Source organism: Narcine bancroftii, chromosome 3 (assembly GCF_036971445.1).
Source record: "Narcine bancroftii isolate sNarBan1 chromosome 3, sNarBan1.hap1, whole genome shotgun sequence".
In the NCBI taxonomy this organism is placed as follows: domain Eukaryota; kingdom Metazoa; phylum Chordata; class Chondrichthyes; order Torpediniformes; family Narcinidae; genus Narcine; species Narcine bancroftii.
In genome coordinates, this window is record NC_091471.1 from 27,582,141 (window position 1) to 27,606,155 (window position 24,015).

The following is a 24,015-nucleotide window of genomic DNA, read 5'->3' on the forward strand; positions in this document are numbered from 1 at the left end:
AGCAGGTAAAACAGTGCACTTTATATAACAAAGAGAGATACATGACGAACATTTGAGGATTGAGGCCTTTATCAAGTACTTCATCATACCTTGATAAAGGGCTCAATCACGAAACGTCGGTTATGTATCTTTATTTTTGCTACATAACGTGCACTGTTTGACCTTCTGAGTTTCACCAATATTTTGTCTTTACTTCAACCATGGTGTCTGCTGACCTTCATGTTTTACTGGGGAAAGGGAAAGAAACTGGAGTTGGGGAGTGCAGAGAGATCCAAGATTCACACAACAGGAAAATGGTTAACCAATTAACTCACATCTCTTTGGAATTAGAGCAGTTGGTGGAAATCCTTTTAGTCACAGGGAGAACATGCAGACAGAATCTGCAGTCAGGATTGTGTTCAGTGCACGAAAGTGTTTTGAGAAACTCAGCAGGTCATGCAGCATTCATAGACCATAAAAGGCAATCAACATTACAGGCTTGAGCTCATTGAGAATCTGGAAAAGCAGGTCAATGCTGGAATAAAAGGTGGGGAAGAGGTAAAGAGGGGAGGGGAGGAGAGGGGAAGTGGAAGGGGGGAGCACAGGCTAACAGGTTAGATGTAATAGGTGGATGCAGGTGGGAGGGCAGAAGGGCTAAGGGTAGCTCTATGATAGGAGAAGGAAGGGAAAGGGGTGGGAGCTAGAGGGAAAGAGACAGAGGGGTAGAGGCAGTGAGAATGCTGATGACCAAAGGAATTGCTCACACTAACCATTCGATTCTCTCATATTCACAAAAACAAAATTTAATTATTTACTTGTATGGTTGAAATACTTGTCCTGCATATGTACTGTTTGTCTGTACGTGTCTTATGTCTGGTTGTGTGTCTGCATGTTTTGCACTGAAAGGCCCTGACGATATTGAATTGGCACCCTTAACTCTCGTGCATGCACCAACCGAACTCCAATACACGAACCCACTGTGCATGTGCACAAGAATCAAGATGGCCACACCCAGCCTAAGGACTCCAGGATGCCAACTAACAAGGTAAATACCCAATTTCAACATACTTGGCAACCATACCAAGTACATCATTGCCCAAATTGATAAAATAGGACCCAGCAAAGTCTGGAGCAAACCTATGGGCACACATCTCCAACCTGAAAACAAGCCTCCCCTACACTTTCTACCAAGTCATCTTCATACCAAACAACTGGTTTATCTTGAATCCCATGCATCTAACCTTCCAGGCTATCTTGGACCTTATCAACATTCCTCCCAAAGTCCATGTAGAAACTGGTCATCTAGTTGTAGGAAGGATGTCTGCACCCCTCTCCTTATCAATCCTTCCTGATACCTCTGTGAAAAACTCACTCAAACTCATGAGATATGATTTCATTTGATATCATCTGCAAACTTGTTGATCCTTACCACATTATCATCCGGATCATTGATATAAATGACAAACAACAATGGTCCCAGTACCGATCCCTGGGGCACATCATGAGTCACAGGCCTCCAATCTGAGAAGCAATCATCCATCACTACTCTTTGGCTTATCCCGTCCAGCCAGTTCATTACTTCACCATGAATACCTAACATCTGAACCTTTCAGATTAACCTCCCATGTGGGACCTTGTCAAAGGCCTTACTAAAGTCCATGTTGACAGCATCCACAGCCTTTCCTTTGTCAACTTTCCTGGTAAACTCCTCAAAAAACTCTATAAAATTGGTTAAACACAACCTACCATGCACAAAGCCATGTTGATTATCCCTAATCCGTGCCTGGCTATCCAAATAATCGTATTTCCAATCTCTTAGAACACCTTCCAATAATTTACCTATCACTGATATCAGCCTCACTAGCCTATAATATCCAGGATTACTTTTGGAGCCTTTTTTAAACAATGGAACAATATGAGCTACCCTCCAATCCTCTGGCACCACACCCATGGTAAGGACATTTAAAATGTTTCTGTCAGAACCCCTGCAATTTCTACACTAGCCTCAAGGTCCGAGGGAATATCTTGTCAGACCTTGGGATTTGTCCACCCTTATTTGCTTTAGGACAGCTCCTCTTTAATCTGTATAGGTTCCATGACCTCTCTGCTTGTTTTCCTTACTTCCCATGAATCTGTGCTTGTTGTGATGGAACGCGGTAGTGCTGGTGTGATCTCACCCGACTGTGCAGGGTGGTCCCCCTCCGACCCTTTAACTCCTCCCTGTAAGATTCCCAATAAAGGCTGATAGCCCTAGTCTCCTCCCTCCATACCAGCCTTGGATCCAGGCCAGCAGCATGTAGAGACATGCCAGATGTTTCTGGGTATTAAAGCCTTTTAAGTCTGCTTGTGGTTATTGATTAGGGTGTGGCAGTCTTATCTGCAACATCTATAGGTACGCAGATATATTTACACCTAAATAGAAGAAAGGTAAAAATCTATACTAATAATGGAACAATTGAGATAAATGAAGTGGGTCGTGGCACAGACTTTCTTTCGTATCTTTTTCATTTTACTTTGTTACTCTGGGTTTATATTTGATTCCTTTTCATGATTGGTGATTCTAGAAATTTTTGGTTCTTTATGTTTGTTTAATTTACATAATCTTTCCCTTGTAGTATTAGGGTATGGGAGGGAAGGCAGTGGAGCAGGTGGCGGGTTGGCGAGGGGGAAAATGGACTTTGAATGTAATATATCATTGTTCAGAAAGATTGTGTTGTTTTGGATTTGTGTGAGTCTTGGAAAATCAAAAATAAAATATTCAAAATGGTGGAAAAGTGCTGAGGTGATCTCTCGGCCTCTGTCTTCACTGAGTTTGGTTCCATTGTAGACCTGTTATTGAGTGTAATATTACAAAATTTTTCTTTAATTGTTAATGCGGTTGCATTTCATATATAGTTGATCCTGGCCTGCTGCTGCTCCTCAGGTCACCTGACCTCCCTTGTCCAATAGGCTTCTTGCTCCAATCAGCTTTTAGCTGCTGCCTCAGGTGTATTTAAATTTTAACTCTTGCCATACTATTAGCTTTGTTTTCATATTATTTAGAAATTGTATACAGTAGAGAAGAATTAGTTTAAATCCACTTATGTGAAATGTCTTGTATGAGCTAAGCAATTTTTATTTCTCATTTTTAGACTGTAATAGTACAATTAAGTTGAGTAAAGCTTGGAAAGCAGCCACCAAGTTTTTCATTCTCACAATAATTAGTTATCAAGCATGGAGGCCCAAGTAACTAGACATTGACTCCAGCTCACCAACAGCTGTCATGAACTATATCAACATGATACCAAACAAGTACAGAACACTATTAGGCTCTGTGAGCTACAATGTTTTTGAAGGATGTGAAAATTTTGACACAGCTATCACTAAGTTGGACAGTTTATATGTGAAGATTCCCAATGAGGTTTTTTGCCAGACATTTACTGGCAACCAGGTGGCAGAAGCCAGGAGAATATTGAGCATCATATTTTTTGCATTAAATGCACAAAAATGTTGGAGGAACTCAGCAAGTCTCACAGCCTCCATAGGAGGGAAAGATATAGAACCAATGTTTTGAGCTGAGCTCTTCTTCAAGGTATGAGCAAATAGCAGGCAGAGGTCTGAATAAATGTGGCCACAGGGGAAGATGCCAAGGGGGTGATTGGTGGGAAGGGACAAGTGGTTGAGAGAGTCATAGAGGGAGCAGTCCCTGTGAAAAGTGGACAGGGGAGGAGAGGGGAAAATGTGACTGGTGGTGGAATCACGTAGTAAGAGGCAAAAATGGTGGAAGATGATATCTTGGATGCGGATGCTAGTGGAGCGGTTGGTGGGGACAAGGGGAATCCTGTCCTTGTTGCTCATAGGGGTTTGAGGGAGCCAAGGTAGACACGTAGGTAATGTGGGTGAGGGTCGAACTGAAGAAATTTGGAAGGTGGAGGAGTCACGTGATGGAGTAGTGGCCGGACGGTGAACTCCAGCCCTCTCCAGAAAAGTCGGGAAAAACAAGAGAAAATACAAAGGCACAGAAATACAAGTTAAAGAAAAGTGAGTATAAAGGTGGAAAGAAGATGGAGACAAAAGGAGAAAAATCAAAATCAACGGAAAGAAGAGAGGAAGAGAAGACAACGGAGGAAAAAGGTGAAGGCCTTACCTGTCCGAAGAGGCCCGCTGTGGAGAGAGGGCCCCACTACCTCAGGTCGGTAGAAAAAGAACTACAACAATGGCTCACAGAGCCGAGTAAAAGTGCGCAACCGCGCATGCGCGACTCCTCGCGCATGCGCGATGCGCATGCAAAAAAACACACCGACGGGAGGGGGGACCAGCTGGGGAGTCGATCTCCACAGCCGGCAACGACAGCTGCAGAACACCTGCAGCAAGAAGAGACCACAGAAGACAATGGAAACAAGAAAGAACAGGAGGAAAGGGCAGCAAAGAAACAACAGATGGTCAACCCAGAGGAAGAAGAAGAGGAAGAGTACAGTGAAATAGATAAAGGGAAAGGCAAGGTAAAGGATATACTTGCTCTTGTTAGAGGATACATGGAGTCATTTAAAGAATGGCAAACACAGGAATTCAATGATTTAAGAAGAAGAATAAACAACACAGAAGAGAAAATAAATAAAATGGATATGACCTTAACAGAAATGGGGAAAAAAATGGACAAGATGGAAGAACGGGCAATAGCAGCAGAAATGGAGGTAGAAGACTTAAAAAAGAAATTGGAGGAATCTAATAAAAAAACTAAAGAGACACAAGAATTACTAGCCCAAAAAATAGATATAATGGAAAATTATAACAGAAGAAATAACATAAAGATAGTGGGCCTTAAGGAAGATGAAGAAGGCAAGAATATGAGGGAGTTTATAAAAGAATGGATCCCTAAGGCCCTAGGATGTCCAGAACTACAGCAAGAAATGGAAATAGAAAGGGCACATAGAGCATTGGCCCCTAAACCACAACCACAACAAAAACCAAGATCTATTGTAGTAAAATTCCTAAGATATACTACAAGAGAAAAGGTACTGGAGAAGACAATGGAAAAAGTAAGAGAGGGCAACAAACCACTGGAGTATAAAGGGCAAAAAATCTTCATTTATCCAGATATAAGCTTTGAACTCCTAAAGAAGAGAAAAGAGTTCAATACAGCAAAAGCGATTTTATGGAAGAAAGGATATAAATTTACACTGAAGCATCCTGCGGTATTGAAAATATTTATTCCAGGACAACAAAACAGACTATTCTCGGATCCAGAAGAAGCACGAAAATTTGCAGAACAATTACAAAAATAGACTGAGGGATGAAGACGGGTAATGAGAGCAAAAATTATCACGATTGATATGTATGTGGGTAAAGACAAAAATAGACTGAGGGATGAAGAAGGGTAAGGAGGGTAAAAATGACCACGATTGATATGTATGCGGGTAAAGAGGTATAAGAGTGAATAGAGACAATGGGCATATGTGAAAGTATCTGTAATTAGAGGAAAACATAGAGAGTATAGACAAGAATTAATAAGAGAAGGTAATGGAATAGAGAGAATAAGGAGGGAATTAAAAGAGTGACCTTTGTGACATATAAAAAGCGAAATCTTTTCTGGGGGGGCTGGGTGGGGGAAAAGAGCGGTCACTGCAAAATCAGTTGACGCTTGCGAGTGGATTCGCAAATCCAAATGGAGAGGGGAGATGTGGTTGTCCGACAAGGGATAAAGGGCAACTCAGGAGGGGAAGGGGAGATTGGGGATAAAGAAGATAGAAATAGGAGAATAAGGAAAATGTTGGATGTTGTAGGAATGTTGTCTGGTAAAGAGTTGAAAATAAGAAAACAGAAATGGAAAAGGAGGAAAGGTAATGATGGAAAAACGGAAAGAGAAGATAAACAAAATATAAAATGGCTACGCTGAACTATATGACTCTAAATATTAATGGAATACATAACCAAATTAAAAGGAAGAAACTACTAAATTTACTGAAAAAGGAAAAAATAGATATAGCATTTGTCCAAGAAACACACTTAACTGAATTGGAGCACAAGAAATTAAAGAGAGATTGGGTAGGACATGTAACAGCAGCATCGTATAATTCAAAAGCAAGAGGAGTGGCTATATTAATTAGCAAAAATGTGCCATTTAAAATAGAAGAGGAAATAATAGATCCAGCAGGGAGATATGTTATGATAAAATGTCAGATATATTCAGAGCTTTGGAATCTACTTAATATATATTCACCTAACGAAGAAGATCAAAAGTTTATGCAAGATATCTTTTTGAAGGTAGCTAATACGCAAGGGAACATACTAATAGGAGGGGATTTCAATCTGAATTTGGATCCAAATATGGATAAAACGGGGAAAAAAATTAACAGGAAGAACAAAGTAACCAAATTTATAATTAAATCAATGCAAGAAATGAAACTTGTGGACATATGGAGGAAACAAAACCCAAAAGAAAAGGAATACTCATACTACTCGACTAGACATAAAACATACTCAAGGATAGACCTATTCCTGTTATCAGCCCACATTCAAGGGAGAGTTAGGAAAACGGAATATAAAGCTAGACTATTATCGGACCACTCACCCCTGTTATTGGCAATAGAGCTAGAGGACATCCCTCCAAGAATGTATAGATGGAGATTAAACCCCATGCTACTTAAAAGACAGGATTTTAGAGAATTTATTGAAAAACAATTAAAAATGTACTTTGAAGTAAATACGGAATCAGTGGAAGATAAGTTTATACTATGGGACGCAATGAAAGCATTCATTAGAGGGCAAATAATAAGTTATGCAACCAAGATGAAGAAGGACTATAACCAGGAAACAGAGCAGTTGGAAAGGGAAATAATAAACATAGAAAAAAAATTAGCAATAAAGGAAGATACAACCAAAAGAAGAGAATTGGCGGATAAAAAAATAAAATATGAAACATTACAAACATATAAGGTGGAGAAGAATATAATGAAGACAAAACAGAAATATTATGAACTAGGTGAAAAAACACACAAAATCTTAGCATGGCAGCTTAAGACAGAGCAAACTAAGAAAATGGTATTGGCAACAAGGAAAAAAGACAAACAAATTACATATAATCCAAAAGAAATTAAGGAAAACTTCAGAGAATTCTATGAACAATTATACCGAACCGAAAACAAAGGGAAAGAAGGGAAAATAGATGAATTTTTGACTAAAATTGAACTACCAAAACTACAAATAGAGGAACAAAATAAATTAACAGAACCATTTGGAACAGTAGAAATACAAGAGATAATAAAAAATTTACCAAATAATAAGACACCAGGAGAGGATGGACTCCCAATAGAATTCTACAAAACATTTAAAGACCTAATAATACCGCCCCTCCTGGATGTAATCAACCAGATTGATGAGACACAAAACTTACCAGATTCATGTAAAACAGCAATAATTACAGTGATACTAAAACAAGGGAAAGATCCACTCTCACCAGCGTCATATAGACCAATATCTCTGCTAAACACAGATTATAAGATAATAGCTAAACTATTAGCGAACAGATTAGCAGAACAGGTACCGAAAATGGTAAATTTAGACCAAACTGGATTTATCAAAAAAAGACGCACAACAGACAATATTTGTAAATTTATTAACTTAATTCATGCAGTAGAAGGAAATAAAGCACCGGCAGTAGCAGTTGCTTTAGACGCAGAGAAGGCCTTCGACAGAGTAGAATGGAATTACTTGTTCAAAGTATTGCAAAAATTCAGTTTACCGGAGAAGTATATTAATTGGATTAAAGCATTATATAAGGGACCGTTAGCGAAAGTGACAGTAAATGGACATGTATCAAAGCAATTTAACTTAAGCAGGTCAACGCGGCAGGGATGCCCACTATCACCATTATTGTTTGCGCTAGCTATAGAACCACTAGCAGAATCGATAAGAAGAGATAATAATATAAAAGGAATAAAAATAAAAGACAGGGAATATAAAATCAGTCTGTTTGCGGATGATGTGATAGTGTACTTAACAGAACCAGAACTATCAATAAAAGAGCTATATAAGAAATTGAAGGAATATGGAGAAGTGTCGGGATACAAGATAAACGTAAATAAAAGTGAAGCAATGCCTATGAATAACGCGGATTTCTCAAAATTTAAGGAGGAATCCCCATTCAGATGGCAAACGCAGGCAATAAGATACCTAGGTGTGCAAATAAACAAAAATCTAGGCCAATTATATAAACTCAATTACAATCCACTAATGAAAAAATTACAGGACGATTTAGAGCATTGGAAAGAGCTACCACTAACACTGATAGGAAGGATAAACTGTATTAAAATGAACATTTTTCCAAGGATACTATACTTATTTCAGGCATTGCCAATACAACTGACAGAAAAATTCTTCAAAGAGTTAAAGAAAATAATAAGGAGATTTTTATGGAGAGGGGGGAAACCGAGGATAGCACTAGATAAATTAACAGAATGGTATAAACAAGGAGGCTTACAATTGCCAAACTTCAAAAATTATTATAGAGCCGCACAATTAAGGTACCTATCAGATTTTTATCAAACAAGGGAAAAACCAGACTGGACGAGACTAGAATTAGATAAAATAGGGGAAAAGATACCTGAACACATATTATATAAATGGGACGAAAAATTGGTACAACATAGAACTTCTCCAGTATTACACCATCTCCTCAATATATGGAAGAAGATTCATGTAGAAAGAAATAAAATAAATTACCAAATACCAAAACTAATATTGACGCAAAATAAGCTACTCCCTTTTACAATAGACAACCTTGCCTTTAGAAACTGGGAAAAAAAAGGGATTAAAAGAATAGAAAATTGTTTTTCAGGAAGTAGATTCTTATCCTTTGAACAAATGAGAGATAAGTACAATATAACTGGAGATACAGCGCTGGCATATTACCAACTGAGATCCTACTTGAAAGATAAATTAGGAAACAACTTGAGTTTACCAGAGGGAAGTAACCTTGAATATGTGATTACAGATACAATGTTAATCAAAAGATTTATAAAAAATATGTATATTAAACTGCAAGAAAAGGAGAATGAGGAAACAAATGGTAAAACTAAACAAAAATGGGAACAAGATTTAAATATAAAGATAAAAAAGGAAACATGGGAGAAGTTATGCTCTGGAACGATGAGAAATACAATAAATACGAGGCTGCGTATGATACAATATAATTGGTTACACAGACTAAACATTACACCGCAAAAGTTAAATAAATGGGACCCAACAGTATCTGATAGTTGTTTTCGATGTAAAAAAGAAAGGGGAACAACAATTCATGCAATCTGGACATGTGAGAGAGTAGAAAAATTTTGGGATGATCTCAATCAGATATTAAATAAAATAACAGAAAACAATATACCAAAGAATCCAGAGATCTTTCTCCTAAGTAACATAAAAAATAAAGAATTTGGAATTGACTTGGAAGATGCACAAAAAAGATTTGTCAAGATAGCCCTAGCCGTAGCAAAAAAATGTATTATGTCAACCTGGAAATTGGAAGATAATTTGAAAATACAACAATGGTATATAGAAATGAATAAATGTATTCCATTAGAAAAAATAACATATAGTTTAAGAAATAATATTGAAATATTCGAACAAGTATGGGAGCCTTACATTAAATACAATAGCAAAAACCTACCGGGAACAAACATTACCTAAGTTGATGGAAGGAGAAGAAAAGAAAAGAATGGACTCAGTAGAATTTCTGGTGTATTTCTGTTGAATGACAACATTGTCTAACTGAATTAATGCAACCTAGATTGTATACCTAAAATGGATGAGAGGGGTGGGGTGGGGGGGTGGCTTGGGAGGAGGGAGGGGGGAGGGAGAAAAAGTCACTGTAAATGTGTGGAAAAGAAAAAGTGTATATCATGGCTATTGTGATTTATGGTGTGAAAAATAAAAAAATTAAAAAAAAAAAAAAAAAAAGAAATTTGGAAGGTGGACAACTTGTCCATGGCCTCGTGCACTGCCAGACTGAGACCACCTGTGAATTGGAGAACAACACCTTATATTCTGTCTGGTCACCCTCTAACCAGATGGCATTAACATCGACTTCTCTGCTTTCTTTTAATTCGCCCATCCCTCCCCCACTCTGTCTCCCCTTCCCCATTTCTCCTTTCCTCTAGCTCTTTCTCTCTCACTCTTTCCCTTTCCATCTGTCTCATTGCCTCCAGCTCTGCATTTCCAGAGCAGTGAATTGGAATTCACTGTTTGTATGTAGACGGCCGACTCTTCCTCTTGGCTCCACCCCCCCCCCTCCCTTGTCGGCCCCGATGTAAACCTTGTTTTCCTCCCTTACCCCAGAATGACCTGAGGACTTCTGTAAATACTGGCCATTAGTGGTAAGCTAATGAAAGCGTATTTGTACTCCTCACCAGTCTCTGAGTACCATCGATCACATTACCCATCCCCTTCCCCCCGATCAATTCTCACCTTTCCTCTCCAGTCCTCCTATCCGTCCACTTATCACCTTTTGTCTGTTGGTATGTGCTTTCATCCCTTCTTCCCCCAGACCTTTCAATCCGATGCTTGCGTACTTATTGCTCATAACTTGACGAAGGCCTCAGGCCTGAAATGTTGGTTATATATCTTTGCTATATGGGTGCTGCGAAACCTCCAGGATGTTTGCATCTGCAGACTTCCGTGTTTCACATCGTATTTTGCATGCTGAGTCAGGGCAAGGGCAAGCTGCAGCTGAATCTCTGTGGGAAGCTGAATTTGTGGAGAGAATTCCATTGTCCCTCCAACTGGTGGAGTCAAAGGCTTTTGTGAGAAAAGAAAAGAAAAGTGGCTGGCGTTGGTCTCAGCACCTGGTGTTGTCACCAGGTGAAGATTCATTCATTTTACCTATATTTAGATCCGCTCTGGAATCACAGTTACTGGTTAAATATGAAAGATGACACCTGGGATCATACATTAGCTACAAAGTTGTTCTGTATTATTTCATTTGCCTAAATGGAGGAATTATTTTATTTATTTATTCAGGACTGAATATTACATTTGCATGCAACAACAAACCCATCCTTTCAGGTGGTTGGAATGTATGTGAGTGTTCTCACTACAAGTTGTCACTGAGTGGCCCACAAATTTACCATGTGATCAGAGCAGCCGATACATTTCTCTTGCATAATTTTCTGGGTTGTGAAACTTTTGATTGATAATTAGACCAAATTCTCAAAGAGTCCTGGAGGCCTCCAAATAAAAATCTCCATAAAGGATCCATGGAGCACTCATTCATCTAATGCATCAAGTTGAAAATACCCCAATGTGCACCAAATGCCAAATTACATTGATAATTCTATTTGCCCCTGGCAGGGGATTGGAAATAGGGTGGTGGTGGTGTTAGGAAGGAACTTGTGTGCTGGAGATCATCCTAATCTTCTCCAGCTAGTTCTACTGTGAACGTCTTAAGCCTTGTTCTAGCGTATGTTTGTGTAAGTAACCTACACATCTTAGATGATTCAATAGCATCCATGCTTTGAAGTGAAATCAGAAATTGCTAGAAATAGAACATAGTACACTACAACATAGTACAGGCCCTTTAGCCCTCGATGTTAAAAAGTACTAAATCTTCCCTATCCTATAACCCTCTATTTTGCCAGTTTAGGAGTCTCTTAAATGCCCCTAATGTTTCAGCCTCCACCACCATCCCTGGTAAGGCTTTCCAGGCACCCACAACACTCTGGTTTGACCTTCCAAAATGCATTACTTCACACTTATCCAGATTGAACTTCATCTGCCACTTTTCTGCCCAACTCTGCATCCTGTCTATATCCTTTTGTAACCTTCGACAACCTTCAGCTCCATGCACAACTCCTCCAGCCTTCAAATTATCTGCAAACTTACTCACCCATTCTTCCGCCTCTTCATCCAGGTCATTTATAAAAATCACCAAAAGCAGGGGTCGCAGAACAGATCCTTGTGGTCAGGACCGGTGCCAGTCTACTCTGCGCCCTAGACAAGGCCAACTACTTGCAACCCCCCCCCCCACCCAAAATAAATTGGCAGCTTTGATTTTAAAAAACAGATGTTTTGTAGAAAAAATGAAAAGCACAAAACTTGACACTGCTAAATTTATTTTAATCTTTGATTATCTTTCTCAAATACAAAAGAAAATATTTGGCACACAAATCATTTTGAACTAAAGGGCACTAGTTAGAATGCATACCTTCACTAAGGGCAATATAACATTAAAACCTTTTACTTCACACATCTTTAAGTCTATGTACCTTCCAGTGTCCATTTATTTCCACAAGAATGATGCAGTATGAAAATGCCCTTTGGCCCATCAAGTTTGCTCTGACTTTCCAGTAACCACTTTTACAAATCTATGCTATTCCCTTTTTTAAAAATTTTTTTCTCACTTTTCTATTATTTCACCCCAGATTCTACAAATCACAAACACACTACACAAATGGCCAATAATCTACCTGCCCACATCTTTGAGATTCGAGAGGAAATTGAAGCTTCCAGTGGAAGCTCACATGGTCTCGGGGAGAATGGACAAACTACTCACAGACAGTGCTGAAGCCAGATTGCTGGAGTTGTGAGGTCAGTCATGGCTTGGCTTCATGAATGAAGACTTAGGAAGGATCGTAGAAATGAGAATGTCCTTCGAGCCTGCACAATGGATATTTTAGATGAAGTGCAGTGTGTGCAGTACTGGCCCCACCCAGTGTTTATCTGCCATGGCCCAGCTTGCTGGGATGGTGACACCCAAGTAGCACCTGTTGTGAGGTAGTAGCTCTATTAATTTATAGCAAAAATTGATTACATGTTGTGGTGATATGTTTCCTCCATTGTATATAGTTATTATTGGTTACTGTATGTATGGATCTGGCCTGCCCACTGATGACTCATACCTCCCCTGTGGTCTTGGGCCATAAAGGTCGAGCCACCTCACCCTTCCCTCCATTCCTTTACCTGGATCTGCACCAGCAAGGTTCTTCTGTATATTAAAGCCTATTGCTCCCTCAACTAGTCTTGGTTGTTACTGATAGTGTACAACAATTTAATATACAGAAATGCATTCCTCAAGTAATGGAGAAGCTGCTGTGCCCCGATCAGATAGAAGTGGACTCCCCATCTCCAGGAGCATCTGAACAGTATGAGCAGTGGATCAGCTGCTTTGGCAATTTCCTCGAGGCCACTGCCAAACTGGCCGGCTCTGATGAAAAGAAGCTCAAAGTTCTGCAAACAAGAGTCAGCCAGAGAGCTTTCCAAGACATCAAGAGCAGTGTTACTTACACCGAGGCGATGGCTTAGCTTTGGGCCCTCTACAAACCAAGGGTCAACGATGTGTACTCGTGTTACCTCCTGGTGCCCAGGAAACAGCAGCCTGGTGAGTTGGCATAAGAATTCATTAGTGCCCTGCTTGTACTGGGTAGAGACTGTTGGGGTAGTTCCATGGAGACTCATGGAGAAAGCAGCAAGTTGTAGGACTGCTGAGTTAATTAGTTCCTTTAAGTGTAATCAAGCCTTTGTCTTCCTGGACAGCTGGGAAATGTGTGTAGATGAAATTTATGTTTCCTTTACACTTACCCCAGCTGCTGGCATGATGAAAGGGCTTCACTTTCTTATAAATTAATAAATAAATAAGGGCAGCACAGTTGACATAGCGGGTAGCGGAATGCCTTTGCGGCGCCAGCGATCAAGACCAGACTGGGGTTCGATTCCCACCCTGTCTGTAAAGAGTTTGTACGTTCTCCCCAAGTCTACATGGGTTTTCCCCAGGGGCTGCAGTTTCCTCCCACCGTTCAAAATGTATCGGGGGTGTAGGTTAATGCGGTGTAAATTGGGCAGCACGGACTCGTGGACCAAAATGTTACTGTGCTGTATGTCTAAATTTAAAAATAATTAAATTTGAAAAATTCATATGATGTGTTCATTGCTTCCAAAAGAACACAAAAAAAGGAGCATGAATAGACCAACAGACGTCTGAATCCTGCCCCACCATTCAATGTGGTCATGGGTGATCTTTGGTCGCCCCAATTTCTCTCCTGTGACTGGATCCCTTAACTCAAATATTTATCTACTGTAGCCGCACGGTACACGGATGAATGACACTCACAAGTGTGGTCAGGTTAAACTATGCTTTATTAGGGCTCAAGCCTGACTTTTATATCATTCAAGTTCCCGCCGTTTGCCCTGATTACAGACGCCACACGACAACGGTGGGTTTTCTCATATGCAGGTACACCCTTGCAGGACAATACCTTCTTCCCCACACGCTACCCCAGTCTGTTGGCTGCACAGTGAGGCCAGTGCCATTTTAGGGTCGCCGGCCCTTTAGGCTACTTTAGCCATTCGTCTGCTGGTTTGCTTGCTGGGGGCCAGTGCCGCTGTGAGGTCTGCTGGCTTTACGTTGCGCTTGCTGCCCGGAGCGGAGCACCACATACACCCCCCAGAATTGGTGGAATTGTCCATGGTGCCCAGGGGCAGAGTCTTTTAGGTTTCGGTGACCTGCCTCTTTTGCGTGGCGCTGGTGTCTCCACTGGGCCCGCCAGATCCAGTGTGCCGGATTCAACCTGTCTGTGGTGAAGACCTTGATCTTGCCTCCGACCCCCAACTCAAATGTGGCCCATTGTTGTGTACAACCCAAAAGGATCTTCATATGGTCTTTGTAGCGGAGAGCAATGTGGGCCCCTGTGAATAGAGACGTACTCACAGTCCTGCAGGTCCTTTTGTATGTTGGTCCTTGTGATGCCATGCTGGGATGGTGGAGTCATGGCCAGATTACCAACTCTTTCCCTTAGTTTGTGGAGAAGGGCTGGTGGCGTCAACTTGTTGTCCACCGGGGGATGGTGCGAAATTTCCTGGGACGACCAATGGAGCTCTGTAAATGAGTTTGACTGAAGCGGTGTTGAGGTCCTCCTCGGGTGCGGTGCGTATCCCCCGTAGTACCCATGGTAGCTCGTCTGCCCAGTTGGGTATGTGGAGTCTGGCCATGAGCACAGCCTTAAAGTGCCTGTGGAAGTACTCTATCAACTGTTTGACTGTGGATGGTAGGTCATTGTATGGTGCAGCTGGGCGCCCCACAGGCTGGCGAGATCAGACCACAAGCTGGAGGTGAACTGGGCTCCCCTGTCGGATGTGATGTGTGAAGGCATTCCAAAACGTGCCACCCAGAACGAGATGGGGGCCCTGGCACATGAGGTCTTGGAAGTGTCTGCCAGGGGGACTGCCTCCGGCCATTTGCTGAAACGATCGACCCTCATGAACATAGCAGAAACCCTGACATATTGGCAAGGGTCCCACTACATCCACGTGGACATGGTCAAACATTCGCTCGGTGGGCTCGAAGTGCTGCAGTGAGGTCTTGGTATGCTGCTGTACCTTGGCCGTTTGGCACTGCGTGCCCACCTTCACCCACCTGCTACCCCATTCTGTTGGCTGCACAGTGGGGCCTTTAGGTTGCTTTAGCTATTCATCCGCCAGTTCACTTGCTGGGGCTAGTGCCGCTGCGTAGTCTGCTGGCTTTACGTTGTGCTCACCACCTGGAGCACCAGCTTGCTCGCTGCAGTGGCAAGCCACCACACTATCACAAATTTATCAAATTACCTGGTCTGCCCCACCCTTGGGGACAGAGAATTCCAGAGATTCTGAGTGAAGAAACAGAGGCAAATCTCAGTTTTAAATGACCACCCCTTTATTTTGTAGCCCGGCGCCCTTGTCCATGACTCTGAGCGTCTGGCAGAGTGATGATGATGTAACTGAACAAGTTCTGCAGCTTGTCAATAACATAACTTCATATCCCACAAAGTTGCCTGTGTATGTGAATTTGAAATGAATCATTCAACCAATTGAAAACATCTAAGCACAATAACAGGAACCACTTGGGGGGAAAAAAATCTGGCTGGACAAGAAAAATCTATCATCTTTCCGAAGCACAGAAAATGCATGAGTCTGAAAATACACATCTCCAGGTTAAAGGATAGTTACTTTCCTGCTATTATCAGACTCTTAAATGGACCTACCATTCGTAAAAGATGATGCCTTGCACTGTTTAATAGTGCCTTTTTTTTAACATTTCAGTATATCCTACATTTTTCATTTGTGATAATTCACAGAAACTCTCTGAACTCTCGGCAAGTCAAGTCAACTTTATTTATCATTTATACCGTGCTTGCACATAGGACGAGATAACGTTTCTCCAGGACCACGGAGAATATTTACATTGATATAAGTTCGGAAAGCACATTAAAATATTAAGGTATTAAGACGTATACACTGAAAGTCCTGATGGCTTGGGGGAAAATGCTGTTTCCCACTCTGGCTGTAAGGGCCCGAGTGCTTTGGTACCTCCTGCCAGATGACAGAAGGGAGACCTGTTTACATGCGGGATGTGTGGAGTCTTTCACCTGCATCGAGTGCAGTAGATGTCCTTCATGGTCTTTTCTGCTGACTATACCTTTTCATAGAATAGTTATTAAATCAGACTTAGTTAATGGCCCAGTTACGATAGGGATAAGATCAAGTCTGCCGGTGGATGGAGTTTCTCTTTTGTTAGAAAATGATTTAGCAGAGGGTAAAGTCATACCTGCGGTGAAACTCACAAGTAAGCCATTGGTTTATGTCCAAAAAGGATTTGGAAATCTATTCTGTGTGTGCCATTACTAGAGCTATGTCTAGAAAAAAGGTAGAGGTAGAGAAAGTCTGTGATGATCCTGTAGTGGAGACAAGTATTAAGGGCAAACTTAAAAATCCAGCTTTGCTGTTGTCAAGAGAAGAATTAATAGCCAGACAAAAGCATGATCCTAATCTTGCTGGGATAAGAGATAAGATTCAGTCTAACCAGGAAATTGAAACTGTGCCAATAGGTTACTTTGTTCAAGTTTGAATATTGATGAGAAAGTGGAGACCACAAGTGATACCTGCAAGTGAAAACTGGGTGGTAGTAAGGCAAGTTGTAATTCCCAAAACTTACAGGAATGAAATATTAAAGTTGGCTCATAGTACACCTTTGGGAGGTCATCTTGGAGTGAAAAAGATGGTAGAAAAGATAAGGCCAAAATTAAGAAAGGATGCTGTGAAATTTTGTAGAACCTGTCACACTTGTCAACTGGTGGGCAAGCCTAATCAAGAACTACCAGTGTCACCTTTACAACCCATCCCTGCTTTCTGGGAGCCCTTCTCAAAAGTGATAGTGAATTATGTTGGCCCATTGCCAAAAACCAAAGCAAGGACTGAATATTTGTTAACACTCATGTGCACAGCTTCAAGGTTTCTAGAGGCTCTTTCCTTGAGAAACATTAAAACAAAGACGATTGTGAAGGCTATGCTAAAATTTTTCACACTGTTTGGCATACCAAGGGAGATTCAATCAGACCAAAGGACTAATTTTATGTCTGGAATATTTCAACAGGTGGTGTATGAATTGGGAGCCCATCAAATTGTGTTGTCTCCCTATCATCCTGAAAGTCAAGGGACCTTGGAAAGGTTCCATTTAACTGTGAAAAATAAGATGAGGGCTTATTGTGTGGAAAATAATAAGGATTGGGATGAAGGAATCCATTTGTTATTGTTTGCTGTTAGAGAGGCAACTCAGGAGTCTCTTGGCTTTAGTCCATTTGAGTTGGTATTTGGTCATGAAGTCAGGGGTCCATTATTATTGTTGAAGGAACAGTGGATACACAATGATATACAATCAAATCTGTTGGATTATGTTTTCAAATTTAAAAACAGATTACATCAGGCTTGCGAGATGCCAAGGAAAAATTTTAAAACTGCTCAGGGAAAAATGAAAATTCGGTATGATCAAAAAGCAAAAATTAGGGACATTAAACCTGGCAACAAATTATTGGTTTTGCTTTCAATGCAGTCAAACCCTTTGAGAGCTCAGTTTTCAGGACCATATAAGGTGAAATCAAAAATTAACCAGGTCATCTATGTCACTGAGATGCTTAATCGTCGAAGAGAGACACAGGTCTGTCATGTGAACATGCTTAAACCTTACTTTGAGAAAATGACTGAGGAGGAGACTAGGATTCCAACCAAGGTGCTAGTTATAGAGAAAAGTAAGGAGGAGATAAGTTTCATGGAAGGTCATGGAGCACAGAAAGTGATAAGACCTAGGCTGGAAAATTTTATAGTTTTGCAAAACATAGACACCAAGTTAATGCATTTCACTAAATCAGAAAGAGAAGAAATGAAGACATCACTTATGAAAATATATTTCAAGATGTTCCAAGAAGAACTACTGTGTTTTGTCATGATGTGGAGGTCAGTGATGCTAAGCCTAAGCAGCATCCTTACCGAGTTAATCAGGAAAAGAGCAGATTGTTGGATCAAGAGGTGGATTATATGCTCAAAAATGACATAATCCAAAAATCAAGTTCAAATTGGAGTTCACCCTGTGTTCTGGTTCCTAAGCCAGATGGCTCAATTAGGTTTTGTACAGATTATCGAAAGGTAAACATGGTGACAAAGACTGATGCGTTCCCTATTCCCAGAATAGATGATTGTATAGATAAGGTGGGGAAGGCTAAGTTTCTGACAAAGATTGATCTCTTAAAAGGATACTAGTGTGTTCCTTTGACAGAGAAAGGCAGGGAGATTTCTGCACTTGTTACACCTTCTGGATTGTATGAAAAATGCACCTGGTACATTTCAGAGAATGGTTAATGCAGAAATTCAGGGTTTAGAGCACACAGGAGCCTATATCAATGATCTAGTAATTAGTACGGATACATGGGAAGAACACATGCTTGAATTAGAGCAGTTATTTCAGAGACTGGTGGAAGCACACATCACAGTGAATTTGCACAAGAGTGAGTTTGGACATGCTACTGTAATTTATCTGGGTTATGTGGTAGGACAGGGACAGGTGGCACCGGGTGGAGCAAAAGTATTGGCTATCACTGTGTTCCCTATCCCCAGTAATAAGAAAGCTCTTCAGAGATTTCTAGATATGATTGCCTACTATCATAGATTTTGTAAAAACTTTGCAGAAATTGCGCTCCCATTAACAAAACTACTTGGAAAGAAAGAAAAATTTATCTATTCAGATGCATTTCAGGAAGCGTTTTTGAATTTAAAGGCCATTTTATGCATCCGCCTGTAATTGTGTCACCTAACTTTGAAAAGCCATTCTCTTTAGCTGTGGACACCAGTGTCGAAGTGGTTGGTGCTGTACTGTTACAGAAGAAGGATGGTGATGGAATAGAACATCCTATTTCGTATTTCTTGAAAAAGTTTAATGACCATCAACAAAATTACTCAACCATTGAGAAGGAATTATGAGCATTTGTTTTAGCTTTGCAACATTTTGATGTGTATATTTGTACTGCTCAAAAACCATTAATAATATATACTGATCATAATCCATTAGTCTTTCTGTCTAAAATTAAAAATAAGAACAGACGGTTAGTGAAGTGGAGCTTAATGCTACAAGAGTATGATTTAATTATTACACACATAAAGGGGACAGATAATGTAATAGCAGATTGTTTGTCAAGATGTTAATCTGGGTAGATATGAATCTAATCACATACTTATTGTGAAAAAATGGAGTGTTCATTTTATTTTATTTATGTAATAAATTGTTAAAAATTTGTTCTTGTGGACCAATTTTTTTTAGCAGGGGAGGTATTACAGAGTTCTGTGTTGTGTATTGGCTTATGAGTTGTGTAGTTTTGTGTTGAAGAGTGACAATTTGCTTTAGAGAGCCAAGATGAATGTGGACTGCTGAGAGAGTGGGAGATGGACTGAGCATGTGCAGAAAATAATCTAAAACTTTCTGGACTTGGATGATAAACCACCACTTGGGGGTGCTGTGGAGTGGAAGGAGGCCCATTGTCTGGAGGACAGTTTAGAATGTTGGGATTTCAAAAATGATGAACATTCCGAAGGCAGCCAGAAGGATCCGGACCAAGCCAGTTGTTCCTCTCTCTGCAAGCAACACAAGAATTTGTGCTCTTTGAATTTTGTGCTCTCTCTCTCTCTCTCAAAGATCTTTTGGCTTCAGTTTACCAAAGTGAATTTTGTTTATGATCTTTGCTTCAGTTGAGGTTGAAGTTTTGTGAGTCTTGTGTGTTTTCTGTCTAAGTTTTTCTGTGGTTTTCTGGTTGGAAATATAACTTAGACTTTAATTACATATGCTATATTTAGGCTGAGGAATTTATTAGTTTTACACTGTTATAGAAATTTGACAATTTGGAAAGGAAAACAAGAAGAGAGGTCATGGAACGTGTTGTGTATGCACTCACACAATTAAAACTCAGAGACATGAAGCTTTCTCATCCTTTACTTCTATTAGACTAACATGGCTACTGGACATCATGATGTCCCGCAGAAGGTGGGCTTATAACCAACATTCTCCCCCCCATGCAGTAAATGCTGACTGGGCCCCTTCGAACTAATAAGATTACATCGGGCCCAGGACAATAAATGAGAATTAGAATACATCTCATGAGTAATTAAAATTATAAAAAGGAAAGTATTTAATAAAAATCAGGGCACATAGTCCTTAAAGCATTCAGGTGGTCTTCTTTCTCTTTTGGACTGCCTCGGCATGGTTTGCTGTGCTGGTCTTTGCTCGGGATCTGTAGATAGTTGGGTTGGCGGTCAAGTCGGTGGCGACTGACCACCTTTGCTGACCTTTGGCGGTGACTGCCCGCCTTTGCTGCCCTCCTGGCTGTGAGTCTCAGTTACTGGACTCCTCAGCTCCGCGACCATCAATGCACAACACCCCCCCCCAACTTGGCCTGAGGAGTGGGATTGTCGGGGCAGGCCACAGCAGATCTGGTTCCACCTCCTCCAGCTCATGAGGCAGTTCATGGACCTTACTGTCAGTCAATGCTCGTAAATGGTCAATGTGATGCTTCCACAATTTGTCCCCACTAGAACAGAATATGAGCGGAGGCTTAATTTTTGTAAGATTACTCCTACCCATTGGTCTTTATATTGTCTATAATCTTATACCAGAACTCTCTCACCCACTTCCACTGTTCTAGGTGAGGTTTGTGGCAATACTGTTTTTTGCAATCAGAGACCCAGATCTGGATGATCCATTGTGCTTTGCACGCGTGGGTTCATATCCCATCTTCGTCGCCACTGTTGTGCATGCACTCACACAATTAAGACTCGGGGGCAGGCTTATAACCAGCAGAACCTAGACAGATTAAAGAGGAGGAAGTGCTTGCTATCTTAAAGCAAATAAGGGTGGATAAATCTCCAGGACCCAACAAGATATTCCCTCAGATCTTGAGTGAGGCTAGTATAGAAACTGCAGGGGCTCTGGCAGAAAAATAACACTCTTTGACTGTTATAAGGATTAAAAGAGGAAAAACCTAAAAGACTGAACTAAACTAATCTAATGCCCTCTGTCTAACCAAGGTGACCTTTTTTCAGAAGAAAAAGAGATGAATAATGATGTGGAATTACTGGTGATCCTGGGAGAACAGACAAATAATGACCAGAACATATAATAATTATTGACTCTTCTAATTATAAAAAAATCTAAGAATACACCCCATAACTTCATAAATTGAAACTTTCTATCTCTACTATTTTATCTGATTTTCTCTAAACTTAAATAGGATATTACATCATATAACCAGTGGATAAGAGTAGGGGATTTATCTCCTTTCCATTTCAATAAAATAGCTTATCCGGGTATCAATGTACTTTTTCTTGAGATGCTGATAGAGGTTCATCTGAGTCGTTAGAAAAACTAAACAGAGCAATTAATGGACAGGGTTCCAAGTTAATCTTAAGAATTGTTGATAGAGTTTGAAAAATCTTTCCAGAGTCTCTCTAAATTTGGGCAATCCCAGAACATATGAATCAGGGAGGTTTTAAAAATTCTGCATTTCTCTCAAAAAAGATAAATTTCAGGATAAAAACAGGATAATTTTAGACATATGAATTCTGTGCACCACCTTAAATTGTAATAAGCAAGGTCTTGCACAAAATGAGGAATCATTAATCAAGCTGAGACTAGAGGACCAATCTTCATCTGAAAATGTTATATTCAAGTCTCTTTCCCAATCTTTTTTGATCCCAGGCATTAGGACTGAATTTAAGTCCAGTAAATTATGATAAATACATGCTATTCGACGATGTTGCCTGGACTTCAGGAACTGAGTTACAGGAAAACATTAAACAGGTTAGGACTTTATTCCTTAGAGGGTGGAAGAATGAAGGGAGATTTGATAGAGGTATTTAAAATTATGAGGAGGATAGACAGAAGAGGAGATGGGTTAAGAGTGAAAGGGAAAAAGTTTAGGGAGAACGTGAGGGGGAATTTCTTCACACAGGAGTGTGGAACAAGCTGCCAGCTGAGGTGGTGAATGTGTGCTCAATTAAAAAATTTAAGAAGAATTTGGACAGGTACATGGATGAGACAGGTGTGGAGAGCTACGGACTGGGTGCAGGTCAGTGGGACTAGACAGAAAAAAAATGATTTGGCGCAGACTAGAAGGGTAGAAGAGGTCTGTTTCTGTGCTGTAGTGTTCTATGGTTTTATGTGGAAACAATTATTCTTTGCCTTCCAAAAATAGTAAGATTCAGAACTGTCTGATATTTTCCAGTTTTAATAAAAGGAGCACACCATTTGCACCCTACAATGGCAACTTGCCACTGGCAAGGCTTTCTTTTCCAACATAAAACTGTAGGTTAAGCAGTTGTATGATAGAGAGCAGTATGACTATGTGATTGATTATCTCTCTGTGATAGTACAGATTCTATCACCAATGTGTATATTGTCATATGTACAGATGGTAGTGTAGGATGACTGTGATTGGCTGAGAGTATAGCCACACACACTGGCAGGTCTTAAAGGATTGCTCCTAGCCAGACCAGGTCATTCTGGACTGGTCGACCTACTTCTGATATGCTCCAGTTTTTTTAGTTAATAAAATTGTAATGCGCGTCGAAAGAACCAAAGACTTGTTGATCCAAACCAAAGTTTTTAGTGACTCTGCTCCATGCGAACCCACATTATGCCTACGTTGAGTACCCAGACGGACGGGAGGACACAGTCTCAGTAAGGGTCCTAGCCCAAGCCGGATCAGACGCAGCAGTGCCTTTAACCCAACCTCCCCCTATTCCGTCTCCCCCAGATCATGTGCTTGAACAGAGGGACCAACAACACCCCACCAGCTCAGGCCAAACTGTCGACAATGCTGTTGGGGAATTGAGCGAAGCAGTGGCCACACCCTACAGGTCTGCCGGCGACATGACTCCGGCAACCCCAATCCCGGCGTCATGGTGGTCACGCCGGATGGTCAGACCCCCTGACCAGTACAGCCTCAAACCTCCATTCACCCTGGGTTAGGGTTCTCAAAGATTCTATCACCAAAGTGTATATGTACATATGTACAGATGGTAGTGTAGGATGACTGTGATTGGCTGAGAGTGTAGCCACACCTACTGGCAGGTCTTAAAGGATTGCTCCTAGCCAGACCAAGTCATTCTGGATTGGTCGACCTACTTGTGATATGCTCCAGTCTTTTAGTTAATAAAAGCCTTGGTTTGGATCAACAAGTCTTTGGTTCTTTCGATGTGCATTACACATGCAAGGATCGATAACGAGATAGACAACAGACTCGCCAAGGCAAATAGCGCCTTTGGAAGACTACACAAAAGAGTCTGGAAAAACAACCAACTGAAAAACCTCACAAAGATAAGCGTATACAGAGCCATTGTCATACCCACACTCCTATTCGGCTCCGAATCATGGGTCCTCTACCGGCATCACCTTCCACCTTCCACCAACGCTTCCACCAGCGTTGTCTCCGCTCCATCCTCAACATTCATTGGAGCGCTTTCATCTCTAACGTCGAAGTACTCGAGATGGCAGAGGTCGACAGCATCGAGTCCACGCTGCTGAAGATCCAGCTGCGCTGGGTGGGTCACGTCTCCAGAATGGAGGACCATCGCCTTCCCAAGATCGTGTTATATGGTGAGCTCTCCACTGGCCACCGTGACAGAGGTGCACCAAAGAAAAGATACAAGGACTGCCTAAAGAAATCTCTTGGTGCCTGCCACATTGACCACTGCCAGTGGGCTGATATCGCCTCAAACCGTGCA